The sequence below is a fragment of the Miscanthus floridulus genome, chromosome 7 (assembly GCF_019320115.1).
Source record: "Miscanthus floridulus cultivar M001 chromosome 7, ASM1932011v1, whole genome shotgun sequence".
NCBI lineage: Eukaryota > Viridiplantae > Streptophyta > Magnoliopsida > Poales > Poaceae > Miscanthus > Miscanthus floridulus.
Window position 1 is genome coordinate 40,653,612 of NC_089586.1, and position 18,684 is coordinate 40,672,295.

Genomic DNA, 18,684 nt, shown 5'->3' on the forward strand with positions numbered 1-18,684 from the left:
GAGCTTATGAAACCAATATTTTGAGCTTCAGGAGCTCCAATCCTATAGTTAGGAGCCGGAACCATGCTAAATGGAGCCTTAATGTTTTATGCACCTAGGGAAAAAAAAAACATATCTCCGTAGATTTATGAAAGTGCTGTTGTTTTGAAGACTTTTTTTTTCACTCACATAGAACATAACACAAACTAAGTGGGCATGGTTTTTTTTAACATGAAATACAGCAGGGGAGGCAGCCACTGTATGATTTTATTAAAAGAAACAGAGCTGTACAGAAAAACCTCCAAAGGGAGGAGAAACAACAGAGGAAAAGAAAAACCTAGGGGAGGGACAGCCAAAACAAAACAAAACAAAACAAAAAAAACTAAGGAAGCTATACAATCTAGGAAGACAGGACGCTTCAACGCACTGAATCTATGAGCTTGTAATTTGGCCTCAACACAGAAAGAGCTCTTCCAGGAAACAAAGGAAGGCCGGACTCTATCGAAGATAAAATTGTTTCTTTGCTTCCTAATTTCCCATGCCGCAATGGTGAAAATCTCCATGAAGAAGGTGCTTTGATATTGAAGCTTCGCCTGATGCATCATTTAAAAGAATTCCAAAGAGAAATCCCAGCTAATTCCAAGATGCTGCCAACAAGACTGACTGAAAGGGCAGCTGAAGAACAGTCGCCTCCGATACAGAATAAAATTCAACCAACCTTTCACAAATGTAATCTTCAGCCCTCCAGTAGACACACTGAGTTCCTGACCGTACTTGGGGCCACAAAAGGCTTTAAGGCTCCAGTGGTGACAAAATGGCAGCAGGTTGTTACACTCTCAGATTCTATAACTATATCCCCTCTAGATGGGAGGGGGCTGTCCAGAATCAAGAACATGATGATAGCAGTCACTCTAGATGTACAAGATGGATGGCCTTGCATAGCACAGAAAACGTAAGTTAGCATCACAATATGATCTGGTAGCACAGCGCATTCCTAACAACTTCAACATTCACAACCGCATGGATAGAGAAGAACGAAAAAAAACTGTAAAATACTATCACTGCTCAAAATTTTAATGTCTGACAGATGAGGTGGTGTGCAGTAATACTGTTGTGGAAACCACCACAAAGGTTTTGCATAAGATAAGAAAATAGCCCTAAACTATTTACCACTCAATCTAACAGCAAGTGGCTTCCACTCAGCTAACACAACAGCTGGGTACAGTTACAAGCAAATGTCCTTGATCTGACCAATATCCAAGGAAAAAATAGGCTTCAGTGTTCTCTACTCCGGGTTGACCTTTTGCATCTTTGAATATAATGCTCCTTGTTTATTTTGGCTTCACGACGCTCCCTCAGTCCCTTTATGTCATTTGATAAGGTCAACTTCCCAACCTGAATTCAGTCAAAACCACGAATCAGGTTACCATGTCAAATGCAATGTCGACCTTTATGATTGTTCCAAAAACAAATTCAGTACAGACCTGCTGGTCTGGCATGTAGACTTTGCCCAGCTTGCCCTGCACTGGATCCTTGGTGACGTTTTTCATCTACAAGGTTCATGGTGGTTGTGAACACCATAGCGACTAAGGAAGATTTTAGTGAGAACATAGAACAATAGAAGACATGGGAGGGGACATTAGTTGTACAAGGCTAATGGAACCGCAGTTGGCGATAGATGACTACAGTGACTGAGAAATGAAGAACAGTTAGTTCCATGCTGTATACCTTCTTAGCATGCTCAGCAGTCCTCATAGCTTCTTTCTTCAAACTTTCAACTGGAAGCCTGTGCCTCCGATTTGTCTCATATAGTTTGTGTTTATTTGTGTGCTTGGTGACAGACATGCATGATCATGTATTTACTAGTGTTGCAATAATCATTGTATGGTGCATCATTGAATTCTGTCCAACCTGATAATCCTATCAGAAATAAAATGAACATTCTTTGTTTTTCTTCTAATCTTTTTATTGTTGATTGAATTCTCTGTCCTCGTATCTTAGATTATATCCGTTCATTGGTTTCATGTGTGCTTTTCGAGAAGCACTCTACGCATGCCGACATGCAACGTACAAACATAGTCACTCGGCGTAGCGCCACTCTCGGGCGCGGTACGTCGCCCACACCCAGTGCACTGTTCGCCATGCTGCGGGATTGTTGCGCCTCTATAGGACTAACGTCGTGTACCCTGAGATCAATGTAAATGTGCGGTTGATCAATTCTCCCTCTTACATGGTATCAAGGACTGACAGATCCTGATCCTTCTTCAATCTGTTCGCCACAGCATCCGCATCTATGGCGTCATCCCCTTCCAACAACGACGCCTTTTGACTCTGACCTCAATCCACCAGAACCCGCTGTTGCTGTTGTTGTCCAAAGCATCAACATACGATCCCACGTCCCAGTCACCCTCGACCTCGACGACAGCAACTACTCCCAATGGTGCTGCTTCTTCAACTCTGTTCTTGCCAAGTTCGGACTCATGATGCACGTCCGATCACCAACACCGACGGTAGAGCGCACTGGCGAGTGGCAACTCATCGACCCCAGCATCGTCAATTGGATCCTCAACACCGTCTCCAAGTCCATCTTCGACATCGTCCACAAGCCCCATCTCACCGCCTTCTCCTTGTGGACCGCCATCGAAAAGCTCTTCCTCGACAATGAACTCCAACGCACCGTGTACCTCGAGGACGAGCTGCGCAGCGTTCATCAAGATGACATAGCCATCAACAACTACCGCACCAAGCTCAAACGCCTTGGCGATGAACTTCGCGACATCGGCCACCCCATCTTCGAGCCGAGCCAAGTTCTCAACCTACTCCAGGGTCTCAGCCCGCGGTACCGTCATCTCAAGCCAGTGATCACCGCCAAGTTTTCGCCCCGCACCTTCATGAGCACCAGATCATTCCTGATCCTCGAGGAGCTTAGCGAGAAACATGACGCCAAAGCTGAGGCATTGGTCCAGCAACAGCAACGCCGCCGGGCATGGATCCGGCAACAGCACGGCCTCCGCTGACGTCCCGCACTGTCGGGTCCGCTGACGGCGGCTCCAGCTCAAGTGGCTACCGCTACCGTTCAAGTACAGGCGGCATGGACGCGGCGGAGGCTACACCAATGCGGCAGCCATTGTCCCCAGGGCCCCTCTAGACCCTGGACCACGGGTTACAACCGATGGACCGGCTACGTGCAGGCCTGGCACGCCCCTTTTCGGGCACCCGGCACTGGCCTCTTGGGTTCTCGACCACCCCTTCAGCAGCAGCAGGCCATGATGGCATATCAGGCTCCGACTCCCACCCCTCCTGGCAAATCAACAGGGACTTGGGACTCATCGTCCCCTACACGGCGCTGTCCAAAGCTGGCGTGCGCACCCATACTCCAAGTGCTGCCAAATGGTACCTAGACATAGGTGCTACCACTCATATGGCTTCCTTCCCTGGTAACTTCCCTACCACCCGCTTCAAACCTTCCTCTTCGATGATCACAGTCGGCAATGGTGCCCGATTGCCTCTCACCAAACCTTCAGTTCCATTCCAACATCTTCCTCCCTACTTTATTTACACAATGTTCTTGTTGCTCCTTCTTTGATAAAGAACTTAGTTCCTGTCCAGCGGCTTAATCGTGATAACAATGTTTCAATTGAATTCGACCCCTCTGGTTTTTCAATCAAGGATCTTCCAACGCGGGTGGAGATGCTTCGATGTGAAAGCAGTTGGGATATTTATCCACTTCGGTTCCAACCACATCAAGCTCTCACTGCCTCATTGTCATCAGCAGTTTCTTTGTGGCGCCAATGCCTTGGACATCCAGGAAACAATGTTCTTTCTCAAGTTCCTGTAATCTGTTATTATTTACCGGTTATCTCCTAGATCTAACCGACTTGTAACACTACCCCCGGCTATATAAGGCGGGTAGGGGACCCCCTCAAAACGCACGCAATATCATACGATAGCCAATACAAACCAACAGACCATAGGAGTAGGGTATTACGTCGTGCAGACGGCCCGAACCTGTCTAACTCTTGTGTCTCTGATGCCTTCTTGTTCTTGATTACGCGCACCTCTGCCGATCAATCTACCTTCGTGGGATACCCCTCGGAGAACTGCCGACGATATTCTGTCGACACTTATGGACGATGTCAAAGACAGACTTGGAGACGGTGTTGAGGATCCAATTGATGCAGGGGGGTCAATGAGTTGCCACTTGCGTGCGCTCCTCCTTCGGCGTTAGCGACCGGACGGGCGTCGTGAGTCCAAACTTGCCAAGAACGGAGTCAAAAAAGCAGCCTCATTGGGAGTAGTTGCCATCGTCGAGGTCGAGGGTGACTGGGACGTGGGAACATATGTTGACACTTTGGAGAACGGCAGCAACGGGATATGGTGGACGGTTGAGGTCAGAGTCGAAAGAGGTGTCAGAGTTGGAAGGGTAGGACTCCATGGATGCGGAAGTTGTGGCGAACGGATTAAAGGAGGAGGATCCACCTATCAGTGATACCATGTAAGAGGGAGAATTAATCAACCGCACATTTACATTGATCTCAGGGTATACAATTTATACAGATTACAACACAACGTGTTAGTCCTATATAGGCGCAACGATCATGTGGCATGGAGAGGAGTGCGCTAGGCATGGGCGACGTGTCGCACCTGAGAGTGGCGCTGTGCCAAGTGACTGCGCCTGTCCCTTGCATGACGGCATGCGTAGACTGATTCTCTAAAAGCACAGATGAAACCAACGAACGGAGATAATCTATGATACGACTCAATCAAGAATTAAAAGATTAGAAGAGAAGCAAAGAATGTTACATTCTATTTCTGATAGGATTATCAGGTTGGCTAGAATTCAATAATTCAGGTTAATGAATTATTCTAATTCCAATCCATACAATGAATTGTTGCAACACTAGTAAACACATGATCATGTTTGTCACCAAACACACAAATAAACGCAAACTATATGAGACAAATCGAATAACTCACCACTATAAGGTTGAGAGAGAAAAACTCCCGATTCCAAAGGCCTAATGTTGTCATTTTTCTTGGTGTATATACTTCACAGCATTATCACACTTCATCAGGTGGTAAATATCTGACAGGACAGAGTTCCAGAGTTCCACATGGCACAAGTCTTTGTACCATGGAGGATAAGCATCGTCTTGCCTGTCTCAACCTGACAAAATTATCAGAGCACAAGTCAGATGCGATTCAGTCACAATAAAACACATGATGTTTTTTGTTTTCAAAGTTGTTACCATATACAAGGTTTGAAATAACCAGAACCAATTGTCTAATACCTATACCAGCTATCTAACAATTAGGTATGGAGAAGTCATGCCCTACTAGTAGCAATATCAAGTAGCAACAAAGCATTGCTTTTTCTTCAGACCAAATAGCAATCACACATACAAGCTATACAGTACTGTATATATTTACAACGCTACAGGTAAGATAATGCAATGTTTCATTCTCATTGACAGCCGTGTGTGTATAAATATATTGCCGAAACGGAACATTTGAAACGTGTCTTCAGCAGACACCGAAACCCATGGAACGCCAAGCCCGTGGAAGGCATAGTAGATTTTGCGAGAGCCGCACCTAGGTTTTGGAAAGACGAAAGAGAACATGGGTGGGATGAGGTGCAGACTGCAGAGGAGGCTTACGATCTTGGGCGTGTGCTTGAGGAGCTCCCTCCTGGCGCGTTGGGTCTTGGGAACCCTGACCGCAGCCACCATCTTCTCCCTCCGCTCCGATGCAAGCCGCCGCCACGGAGAAGAAACCCCGGGCGGCAGCAGCCAGTAGCTTCGTCCTGGCGATTGAACAGAAGGGCGGCGGCGCGGCGCTGCTTATAGGCACAGGCGCACAGCCCTAATAAAACTAAAAGCCTCGCCTTTGTTGTAAATAAAATCTATTCTATTATTTATATACACAATCGTCAGGGTCGGCCCGCCCCCACGGGAAAAGAAAAAAAAACCGTCCCCGTTTCCAATCGAAAAAACAAATACGGCAAAAAAAAAACCGACAAAAAAAAAGTTCCCCCGTTTCAAAAAAAATACCTTTCCAAAAAAAATGCAGCAAGAAAAACGGTTGCGAAAAAAACAAATACGGCAAAAAAAACTATTTCAGAAACAAACTCATCCAGATCGAAAATCGTATACAGCAAAAAAAAAAAACGTTTTCGAAACAAAATGTTCCACATCAAAAATCATATAAATGATTGATTACATGCCGATGAAACCAATCATTGAGTTTGGCCCTGGAAAAACTTGTCTCTCCACCGACTACGGCGTGAGTCCAATCAGCAACCGCGTCACCTGTACTTAATAAATCCACAAGCGTTTTCATGATGTTCTAGAGGATGTAGTCGATGAACGGACACGTTACTAGATGCCTCATCGTCCGACACACATTGGCCCGCATAAGGTCACGTGCCTCAGTGGCGGTGGCCGAAGATGGCGAAGACGAGGAGGAGTTGACCTAAGATGCCTTCCAAGACAAGGAGGTGGTAAGCGGAGACGTCGTTGACGACGGTGAAAAGGATGAAAAGGAGGTGCAGCGTATGTACTCGTAACTATCAGTGAAGTTGACGTCGTAGAACGAGACGACAGCGAGGGCAAGCAGGACACGAGGACCGGTGTGGCAACGGTGACGAAGATCATCCGTGAAACGGAGTGCCCTTGTGGAGCTTCATGGTCGCGAGGGGCGTACGCAAACGCAAACGACGAGAAAAAAACAAATCCTGACGGACGGACACTCCAACATGAAAAAAAGGACAAGGATGTACATAGTAGATGGAAAGATAACATGGTTCCATATGTATAAAAAAGAAATTTATAAATAGTTTAGGGTCGTCAATATAAATTTGTGTATTAGTTTTTTAAAATTTTCGGAAAATAATCAAATTTGTCACCGCACGGGTACATATCTAGTATAAACAAACAAACAAACAAACAACCACCTCGTCTTCCTTCACTTGTGAGTCGTGTCTAATGGATCGGTCTGGGCTTGTTTGGTTTAGGAAATGGTAGAAGTCTATTTCACCTCCGTTGATTATGGTTGTAGTCTAATTTTAGAGGGGGGTGGTTAGAGGGGGGGGGGGGGGGGGGGGGGGTCTAAAACTACTTTCACCAAGTTTGGTCTACTTCATCCCTCCTAAAATAAATACACATCTTATTTATAGGAGAGTCGGACACTCTTAAGTTCGAATAAATATATACACAAAAGTACTATTTGTGTATGATGTGTGCTGGGCATCACTACAAAATATGTCCGTGCGTTACAACAAAAGCACATTTGGTTATATGATCATCTAGACGAGAATTTGATATTTGTAGTCCTTACCAATGTCTCCACAAATATCCAAAGTCTCCAGAAATACATCAAATCGAGTAAACCATATAAATATACATGCAATCTCTACATTTATGATATATCAACTACAAAGATAGATGATTTTGCACTACCAATCATTGTGCAATATCAGAAGATTATATGCAATTTGCACTGAAAACCAATACCTAGACTCGGTGTAAACCCCATATGCTACTGGCCTTGATTTTTATCTCACCGACACATTGTTCGTGATCCATTCTAGGACGAAAACACATTTGCATCCCATGGTATACCATGAGGTTGGCATCACATCTGGTGAGCAAGATTCTCTGCATGTATTACGTCACTCAAACAAGTACCGGTACAAGTGTATAGTGGAACCCCCCCGGACGACTTTGGTGGTGAGAAATGACTACCACATACTGGCGCAATACACCGCCAAAATTTTAAAAGTTAAATGCATGTGGAATTCTCATCACGTCACACACTCATATCATACATTGCTGTCAGTTCGTCTTTTCCTTAGCATGCCAACCTCATGGCATTGTTTGGAGAATAAATTATTGACACATGATGCCTCGTTATACGTCAAATATGCCACGCCCTCAATGCTGATGCTTATAACATGTGATAGTACGAGACTCTATCCAATGGCGATGCTGGAGGTAGGGTGCCAGGAAGGAATGGTTTCTTGATATCTTGTAGTAGGTCACTGAGTCCCAGTCATGCAGTGAGAATTTCACTCTTGGATGCAAGAGTTAACTTCAGTGGTGTCGCCGCTGTTTCCCCAGCATGCTCCTGTGACATGGTGCACAAATTCTGTGCATATTAATTTATTTTCAAAATATTCTTAAACTGTGGAAACATGCAAAGTGCAAGAAGAGTAAATAAATCACTTGTCCCAATTTGAAAAGAACTTACTGTTTCAGTGGAAGCCCAATATGCTTCTAGCTCTCTCTTTGCAAAGGCCGGAAGAACAAATGCTGCCCTATGCATCTGTTCAATGATCAAAATTAATCAGGGTGAAGGAAGCTTCATGGGAGCAATCTCACATAAGAGTTGCAGTTTAATGGGTGAGCAAAAATAAGAAGAGTAAGAACCGAAGAAAAAGAAAGAGTAGGTATACCAACACCCCGATATTAACAACAACATCAAAGCCTTTAAGTCCCAAACAAGTTGGGGTAGGCTAAAGTTGAAACCCAGCAGAAGCAATCAAGGTTCAGGCACGTAAATAGCTGTCTTCTAAGCACTCCTATCTAAGGCTAAGTCTTTGGGTATATTCCATCCTTTCAAGTCTCCTTTTATTGCCTCTACCCAAGTCAACTTCGGTCTTCCTCTACCTCTCTTCACGTTACTATCCTGGCTTAGGATTTCACTACGCACCGGTGCCTCTGGAGGTCTCCGTTGGACATGTCCAAACCATTTTAACCGGTGTTGGACAAGCTTTTCTTCAATTGGTGCTACCCCTAATCTATCACGTATATCATTGTTCCGAACTCGATCCCTTTTTGTATGACTGCAAATCCAACGCAACATACGCATTTCCGCGACACTTATATGTTAAACATGTCGTCTTTTCGTAGGCCAACATTCTGCACCATATAACATAGCAGATCTAATCGTCGTCCTATAAAACTTGCCTTTTAATTTCTGTGATACCCTTTTGTCACATAGGACACCAGATGCTTGCCGCCACTTCATCCACCCTGCTTTGATTCTATGGCTAACATCTTCATCAATATCCCCGTCTCTCTGTAGCATTGATCCTAAATATCAAAAGATATCCTTCCTAGGCACTACTTGACCTTCCAAACTAATATCTTCCTCCTCCTGAATAGTAGTGCCGAAGTCACATCTCATATACTCAGTTTTAGTTCTACTGAGTCTAAAACCTTTGGACTCCAAATTCTCCTGCCATAACTCCAATTTCTGATTCACTCCTGTTCGGTTTTTATCAACTAGCACTACATCGTCCGTGAAAAGCATACACCAAGGGATGTCCCCTTGTATGTCCCTTGTAACCTCATCCATCACTAAGGCAAACAAATAAGGACTCAAAGCTGACCCTTGATGTAGTCCTATCCTAATCGGAAAGTCATCCGTGTCTCCATCACTTGTTCGAACTCTAGTCACAACATTGTTGTACGTATCCTTAATGAGCCCGACGTACTTCGTTGGGACTTTATGTTTGTCCAAAACCTACCACATAACATTCCTTGTATTTTATCATAAGCCTTCTCCAAGTGAATAAAAACCATGTGTAGGTCCTTCTTCTCTCTATACCGCTTTATAACTTGTCTTATTAAGAAAATGGCTTCCATGGTTGACCTTCCGGGCATGAAACCAAATTGATTCATAGAGACCCGCATTATTGCTCTCAAGCGATGTTCGATAACTCTCTCCCATAGCTTCTTAGTATGACTCGTCAACTTAATTCCCCGGTAATGAGTACAACTTTGAATATCCCATTTATTCTTGTAGATTGGTACCAATATACTTCTCCTCCACTCATCAGGCATCTTGTTCGATCGAAAAATATGGTTGAACAGCTTGGTTAGCCATACTATAGCTATGTCCCCGAGGCATCTCCATACCTCGTTTGGGATACCATTCGGTCCCATCGCCTTATCTCATTTCATCCTTTTCAACGTCTTTCTGACCTCAGATTCTTGGATTCTCCGCACAAAGCGCCTACTGGTGTCATCAAAAGAGTCATCCAACTGAAAGGTTGTATCCGTATTCTCACCATTGAACAATTTGTCAAAATACTCTTGCCATCGATGTCGGATCTCATCCTCCTTCAAGAGATGCTCCCTTTCATCCTTAATGCACTTAACTTGGTTGAAGTCACTTGTTTTTCTCTCATGAACCCTAGCTATCCTATAAATGTCCTTCTCTTCTTCCTTCGTACTCAAACGTTGGTAAAGATCCTCATACGCTCTACCCTTTGCCACACTTACAGCTCGCTTTGTAGTCTTCTTTGTCACCTTGTACTTCTCTATGTTGTCCACACTTCTATCATGGTACAAGCGTCTATAGCACTCTTTCTTCTCCTTAATAGCCCTTTGGACTTCCTCGTTCCACCACCAAGTATCTTTAGCCTCGCCTCCACTTCCTTTGGTTACTCCACACACCTCTGAGGCCACCTTCCGAATGTTGGTTGCTATCTTCTCCCACATGTTGTTTATGTCCTCTTCTTCCTTTCAAGAGCCCTCTTTGATAACCATTTCCCTGAATACCTCTGACGTCTCCTCTTTCAGTTTCCACCACTTTGTTCTTTCAATCTTAAGCTTGTTCATCCCTACGGGCACACACCTGAAAACGAAAGTCTGCCACCAAAAGCTTATGTTGAGAAACAACGTACTCCCCTAGTATCACCTTGCAACTCAAGCATGCTCGTTTGTCCTTTCTTCTTGTGAGGACAAAGTCAATCTAGCTAGAGTGTTGTCCGCTACTGAAGGTCACTAGATGAGATTCTCTCTTTCTAAAGAAAGTGTTGGCTATCATCAGGTCAAAAGCTACCGCGAAGTCTAGAACTTCCTCCCCCTCCTGATTCCTACTACCATACCTAAAACCTCCATGAACTGCCTCGAAACCTGCGCTTGTAGTACCTACATGTCCATTAAGATCTCCTATAAAAGCTTCTTACTACTGGGTGCAGCTCTAATCAGGCCATCTAAGTCTTCCCAGAACTGTCTCTTAGCACTCTCGTCGAGGCCTACTTGGGGGGCATACACACTAATTACGTTCAAGACCATATCACCAATGACAAGCTTGACTAAGATAATCATATCTCCTTGCCTTCTCACTCCCACCACACTATTCTTGAGGCTCTTATCAATCAAAACTCCTACTCCATTTCTATTCGCACCTGTCCTTGTGTACCAAAGTTTGAAACCTATATTGTCCACCTCCTTCGCCTTCTGACCCTTCCATTTAGTCTCTTGAACGCATAATATATTTACACGCCTCCTAGTCGCGGTATCAACTAATTCTCTTAACTTACTTGTAAGCGACCCTACATTCTAACTGCCTAAACGGATCCTAGTTGGTTCGACTAGCTTCCTTACCCTTCGCACCCGTCGAATCAGATGTGAAGACCCTTACTCATTTTTCACTACACCCGGACGCCGATGTAGCGCGCCACTAAGGATGCGACGACCCGATCCTTGGTCACTTGACACCGTGCCCAGATCGCGACACGGCGCGTCACATGGGTGACGACCCGGCCCTTGCTCATTTAACACCATACCTAGGTTTCGATATGGCGCGTCGCTAAGAGGGTTACGCCTCAACGATTTTCTTTCGGGTTTCATCTTCATTAGAATGGCTAGATTTAACGTTGGCTCGCCACGCCTAACACAACCCTCCTCCTTTACCAGGGCTTAGGACCTGTTATGTTGAGACAACATAGGCGGAGTTAACACCCTAATATTACAAATGGAAATAGACACAACTGGATTGTACTACTGAATCGTACAAGCCGTGAACCTAACTCCTGCCCTGAACTAGTTGGTATGGCCCTGTCGTATGTTCCACTCTGACTTCATTATCATTATAACATATAAGGGACAATCAACAAAAAATAGAATTTCTTAGATCATGTCATTAAGATAAATTTTGCATACTAGAACAAATGGCAACACAGGTTACAAAATCCCAAGGCAGTGATTTAGCACCTAGGAAGATTAAGGCTAGATTAAACACGATTAAATGTTTGTGAAATTTTTACTTTTTTAATATTCTTTTTGCTGCTGGTAGCATAATCAGGAGGTTTATATGTAATATGAATTCACTACATAGAGGTTCGCACAGCAGAGTAATATAAAGCTTAAAGCATCACATATTCACAAGGGGACAAGGCACTCAATCAGACAACCAGTAAAGAGAGAACCGAGAAGAAAATCACAACACAGACAGGGTCAAATATCGAAAGGCTTGCGAATTGGATGTCAAATATTGAGAGGCATGCGAACTCAGGGTTAAATATCGAAATTTCTCGATATAGAAGTCCTGATTTTTGCTACCTAATGGCTAAATCAGGTCTCGAAAGAGAGAGAGAGGACCAAATAGGAATTCAATTTTATGCAGAGATGACTAGGTGAGAACTATCAGAGAAGACCAAATAGGAATTCAATTTTCTGCAGAAGTGAATCGGTGAGAACTTTCAGAGCAGCACGGGAAAGCAGGGAGGATGAGCACGTGTGAGGAGCTGTAGAGGTGAAAGAGTCAGGGAAGGTGCACGTGGGGAGCCGGGTGGTGCTGCGGCCACAGTGATGCAAGGTGCTCGAGCTCAGATTCCCCTCGCAGCGGGCAGGGAAGCAGAAGACCCGATAGCGGTGGCTGCAAAGAGCCACGGCACAATTATTTTTTCTCCATGGGTGTACCCAGTGCAGAGAGCTCCCGCTCTGTGCGGGGTCTGGGGAAGGGTGTCAGTGGCAAGCCTTACCCTCGCATGTGCAATGCGAGGAGACCGCGACTCGAACCCGGGACCTTCCGGTCACAATTATTTTTTCTCCATGACAGTTTTTTTTCCCCACTAGACGCTCTTAGTTTACAGCTTGCGGTTCTTTTTCCCGTGCTGCCATGCACCCGCACACGATCCGCCTTGCTCCAGATTTTCCCTGCTCTCGCATTTTATTGACTGCCTATGGCCTAGGCGATGCGGCAGGGGTCTACCTCGTGCCTAATCGCAATTAGACATACACGTAATTACGTTTTTCAACATACAAAATATTGGCGCGACAAATCCTATATGATTGATTAAAGAAAACAGACCTCTGAATTATAAAATCTGATCTCCCTTCCAGCTTTTGTAGCTCCTTCCACCTTTTCAATTGGATTTATAGGAGTCAGAAAGTTGACCGATGGACCTTTTTTGGCACATAGTAAAAACCCAATCACCCCACTGCAAAATTCAAGTAAACATTCTGTTAGAAGTTCGTTCCAAACAGAAACACTTAAACACAATAAAGACTTCTTTATCTAGAACTGCAAAGACTACAGCGAGCATTTGGAACAACTCACAACTAATAAGAACACCATATCCCAACCAACCTTCCACACTTAGCCCCACATTGTAAACAAAGGGAAACCAAGTAATATGGAAGTACAAAGGAAGAAATTCCAAAAACTCTTACAAAATGATTCAATCCACACAAACTTGCAGAAAATTTAACATTAATTTAGAATAGGAATTCAAGTGGGTATCCAATGTGTAATTCTGAGTCATCCCCTTAGTTCATTTTAATTCCATTTTTCTTGCTTTGAATCCGAGATTAGTTCATTTTGATGACCCAATGACCCTCCCTCCCTCTCCCGTAAGTCAAACTTCTCTAACTTTGACCAAATTTATACAAAAAAAATGGAGCAAGGAAAGACAAATCATCGTAACAAATGCTATTCTAAGTAAATGATTTTAACAATGGGCACCCATATTGTTCCATGTCATGTAAGAATAAGAATTTTAGATTAAAAAAAAACATCTCCCGCCCTCTCACTCTGATTTTGTCCTATGTCAAACTTCTCTAACTTTGACCGAATTTATAGAAAAAGATGGAGCAAGGAAAGAAAACTCATGCCAAAAATGCTATTTTAACTAAATGATTTTAACAATGGGCACCTATATTTGTTCCATGTCATTTAAGAATAAGAATTTTAGATAAACAGCTATCCATAATTCCATATGCATAGTGCATAGCTGATGCATGGATAACAAACCAAAACTAAATCTTCACACAAATAGGTGGTTGCTAGGGTTAGTACATGCAATGAAATAGAAACGACTGATACATATATTTAGAAGAAAAAGAAAATAATGAATGATACTATTCAGAGAGACCGCAACTGCGAAAACTAAAAAAATGAAATTAGAACTGTATTTTAACTTCTAAGTACACACCATTCCATCAATAATAAAAATGATCTTAGGACCAATGGAAGCAAGAAAGGATAAAGATAAGGAGACTAGAGAATAGAGAAGTGAAGAACCTTGGGTATGTTGGGTGGGACACTAGTCCATGCATAGCGTACAGAACCCTTGAAAGTTTCACAACAAATTGAAAGCATATCCTGAATCAAATGTGTATGTAACCACATACTCTCAGCTTGATTACAAAGGACGCCACCAGGCCTCAAAGCTCTAGAAATTGTCTCAAAAAAAGGCTTCTCCACAAGTTCCTGAGCAGGCCCTGCAAATACCAAAAGTAACTAAGAAAATAAGATTTGAGTCTTTGACTGAAAGTTTATAGGTCAAAGTTCTTTTTGAAAGAAAATATGAGCAAATTATTCATCATTTACACAGAACAGCATGGAGTTCAGCCGTTCAGGAGTAATACAATAGGAAGCAGAAAACCAAAATGCACAGAACAGATATACAACACCAAAGACATAGCAAAGACTTTCCATGGTACTGTGCTCAAGGAAGACAATGCATGGCAGCATAAACTCACCTATTGGATCTGATGAATCAACAATGATAGCATCATATGTCCCTTCAGGAGCATTTCTCAAGAATTCCACAGCTGAAAGTAGAAGAAAAACAATTCTTGTGAAATTACAGTTCAAGAAAAAGTATTTACCAATATCTAAAACAAATAGGAAACTTCAGCAGATATCAAAAAATAATGTACTCATCATGGCCTCATGGAATTATTGGCATACCATCGCCAACATGAAGTTGAACACGAGGATCTTCAAATCCAACAGACAAGTGTGGGAAGAAATCTTTGCAAACCTACAGAGTTCAGATCTATATCAGCAAAGTATAATTAAGCAGTTAAACTTCAAAAGTTTAAGGCATCAAAGGACAACTTTACATCAATAACTAGCTGATCAATTTCACATATGTCAATAGACTCCACTGAACTATGTCTTGATATCTCTCGAAGTACACCTCCATCACCACCACCAATAACCAAAACCTGCAAAGTAGTTCCTAAGGACATAAGTCACCAAGTTTCCATTCAAATTCAGGAAAAAAGAAATATTCCATGTGCTGAGATATAGCTGCAGAATATCTTCCAAATGAATTTCTGCTAAGCAACACAGCATTATCTATAATTTCACAATATTGATGAAAAACAAAGATCAGGAGACATACTTTTTTAGGGGATGGAATTGAACAAAGTGGTAGGTGAGTAATCATTTCCTGGTATGCACATTCATCCTTGTCAGTCAACTGAACAATACCATCAAGCACAAGGACTTTCCCATAGGTCGACGACTGCATACAAAAATTACCAGGTTATAAACAATAGAAGCCAACTGCAGTTTTTTATTTCTGGTATAAACAACTGATGTGAACCTCGAAAACTAAGACTTCTTGGTATGGTGATTTCCCCTGGTACAAGATCTTCTCCACTTTCAAAGAATTGGCCTCTCCTATATACGAGAATAAGATGAAAAGAGATATGAGAAAGTACAGCTGTTTCACTATAGGGCAAATGTCAGAAAATTACTGCAATGGAGAACAATTGGAAATTCCCTTCAATGCCAAAATAGCATATTATAGGATGCCAAACAATGTATTAAAGAAGTTAAGGACAAAGACCACACTGGGGAGTATAGCCAAAAGCCCCAAACACTGATGATACAACATTGGAACATAAATTTTAACACATTACAGGGGTCAGGAAATGAAACAAAAAGAGCCTAGGCTTTCCTGTGGAAACGACAAAACTATGCACACTACCATTGACAATTATATATATAAAAAAAACCAAAGTAGCACTCATCTGAAAATGCACTCGGTCATTCTGCCATGAGGAAAATTTACGCAGGCATGAGACATGCACCACTAGCACAGTCAACAGACTATAGAGTGTGCCTTACGATTTACAAACAAGTAAATAAGAAGAAAAACAAATCCTAACTCTGAATAACATGCACTATGCTAGATGAACTTCCTATACAAAATTTTGCGATGTACTATAAGGGTGTGCTTGTCATAATACAGATAGATACCAACTTAGGGCTCCTTTGGATCAATCATTCCCCATGGGGATTGGAGGGGATTGAGGGGGAATTCCTCCAATCCCCATGATTGATCCAAAGGAGGCCTTAGCGATGTCAAAAACCCTTCTTTGTACAAAAGCTGGACAAGTTGCACATCAACTTTCAGCAAAAAAAAGGCAGACCCAGTGCCGGAGGCTCCCACATGAGTGGGGTTTGGGAAGGAAAAAACCGAGGCAAGCCTTCCCCCTGCAAATCTGCGGAGAGGCTGCTTCGAACCCGCGACCTGGTGACTCAGTGAGACAGCTCTCACCACTGCACCAGGCCTGCCCTTCGCACATCAACTTTCAGCAAATGCTTGAATTTTCTTTCAACAAAAAGCCAGTCTAAACTCTAAACCACTTCTCACATAAATAAATTCTAGTTAAATCACTGAATGAAAATTCATTTGCAATTTTAATAATTGAGCACTGCATCCATTGAAGCATGAAGTTGTCAAGCCAATAACTACATATCTATCAGAAAAATGATATTCCGAAGACAAACAAACAATTTAACTTTTGAATTTTGGAGTAAAGTCCCTCCACATGAGGTAAACAATATTGGCAGTGGCTGGACAAGTACCTGGCCACATCGGGTTATTGTAATATTGAACTTTGCTGGCTTTACCTGCACAGGCAACAATCAGGATCAAACAAAATAACTGGTGAACAGATATAACAGTAATAAGTTGCACTGTTGTAGCATCTATGTTATCAAGCAAGACAATCAAGGCCTACCACATCGTGATCGCGGTTCAGTGAACCATCCTGAAACCACGGTAGCATGGCACTTGGCCTCAGACTCGGGAGCGGCGGCTCTTGCCTTGACACAGCAAGGGGGCAGCGGCTTGGCAGAGCCGTCACCCCCACTCCCCTTTGTCTGCACCGCCCCATTCAAACCATTTCCTGCGCCTCCAGCCTCCATGGACCCTGTTCCTCTTTGGAGTTCCCAGCCTCTAGATCAAAGCAACAAACAGCACCAAGGCTAAGCGGCAAGCGATTGCAAGCACAAATCAACGAGCATCGGTGCCAGCATGGGAATGGGACGCCGAACAGGTTGCAGGGTACAGGAAAACGTGGGCCTCGAAGATGGAAACAGACGGTGTGGGCAACTACCAGCCACACCACGCCAACTTTATCTTTGCTGGTGCTGGCTACAAAGACGTGGCTAGATTAGAGCATCATAAGTCATGTTTAACCCAATCAACTTCAACTAGTCCTGATATAGCATCTAGAAAATGCTCAACTGTCTAGAAACTTCTAGAAAATACTGTGGCGTGTGGTGTAGAGGCGTGCGGGGGGGGTGCTCCTTACCAGGTGGCAGATGCGCGATGGCGAAGCAGGGCGGGTTGGGAGGAGGGGAGCGGCGGCGCGAGGGCTGAAGAAATAGAAGGGCGCCGGCGCGCGTTGCTCGGTGGTGGCGGTGGATTCTCTGCAACTTGCGACTCCTTCCCGTCTTTCCTTTTTTTTTCCCTGCTTTCCCTCTTTGGAATCTGTGCTCTGTGCTGCGGCCTGCGGGTGGAGCTGTGTAGAGGCCTGGAGAGATAGGGGCGTGCATCATAATCACCGTACTGCCTCCGTCACATAATAGGAATCATTCTTGCTTTTCCACAAGTCAGTTTTTTTTACTTTAACTAATTATATATAAAATAATATTAATATTTATAATATATAATTAGTATCATTAGATAGATCGTTGAATATACTTTCATAATAAACTTATTTGGAGATATAATTGTTGCACACATTTTCTAAAAACCTAGTCAAAGTTAAAAAAAAAGTTTGACCTGCACGCACCCTATAACGACTTAAATTATGGGACGGAGGGAGTATGTTGTAAAAAAAAGTTCTCTGGTGCGTGTGAGTACATGGTGAAAAATAATTACAATCACTGGTTTTTGTTTTTCTGTGGTGCGTCTGCAGTACATAATACTCCCTATGTCCACAAAAAGAATGCAATTCTCACTTTTCGAGAAGTCAACTGAATTTGTATAAAAAAAATATTAACATTCATGATTCAAAATAAGTATCATTAGATTAGTTATATAATATATTTTTATAATAAATTTATTTAGAGATATAAATATTAATATTATTTAAAATAAACTTGGCTGAACTTGAACTTTTATCGGCACACTTTCTATAATTACTTCTTTTTTTTTTGCAGACCGAGGGAGTACATAGATCCGCCCGACATAGTGTGCAAAATGATGCAAGTATTTGTATTTGTACATGAACGAAAGCTTCATGTATTGAATCATGTCACTCTATCTATCAAAAAGAGCCATGTTAGGCCTTTTTATAGACTATAGTGCTAGCGGTGCCGTCGCTACTCTTGGAGTCTTGGGTTGCATTGGTAGACGTCACCTACTAGGTCCCACGGTAT

At 43.0% G+C, this 18,684-nt stretch overlaps 1 long non-coding RNA gene and 1 pseudogene across 1 annotated transcript; both read right to left on the reverse strand.

The window, feature by feature from the left end:
* Positions 1-312: 312 nt before the first annotated feature.
* LOC136463093 (uncharacterized) lies at positions 313-5,845 on the reverse strand. The gene is made up of 3 exons (XR_010760908.1): positions 5,637-5,845; positions 4,957-5,146; positions 313-912 (listed from the first exon to the last, which is right to left on the reverse strand). It is a non-coding gene; the product is annotated as an uncharacterized lncRNA (long non-coding RNA).
* Positions 5,846-7,384: 1,539 nt separating this feature from the next.
* On the reverse strand, positions 7,385-17,800 carry LOC136466909 (spermine synthase-like; annotated as a pseudogene).
* Positions 17,801-18,684: the final 884 nt, after the last annotated feature.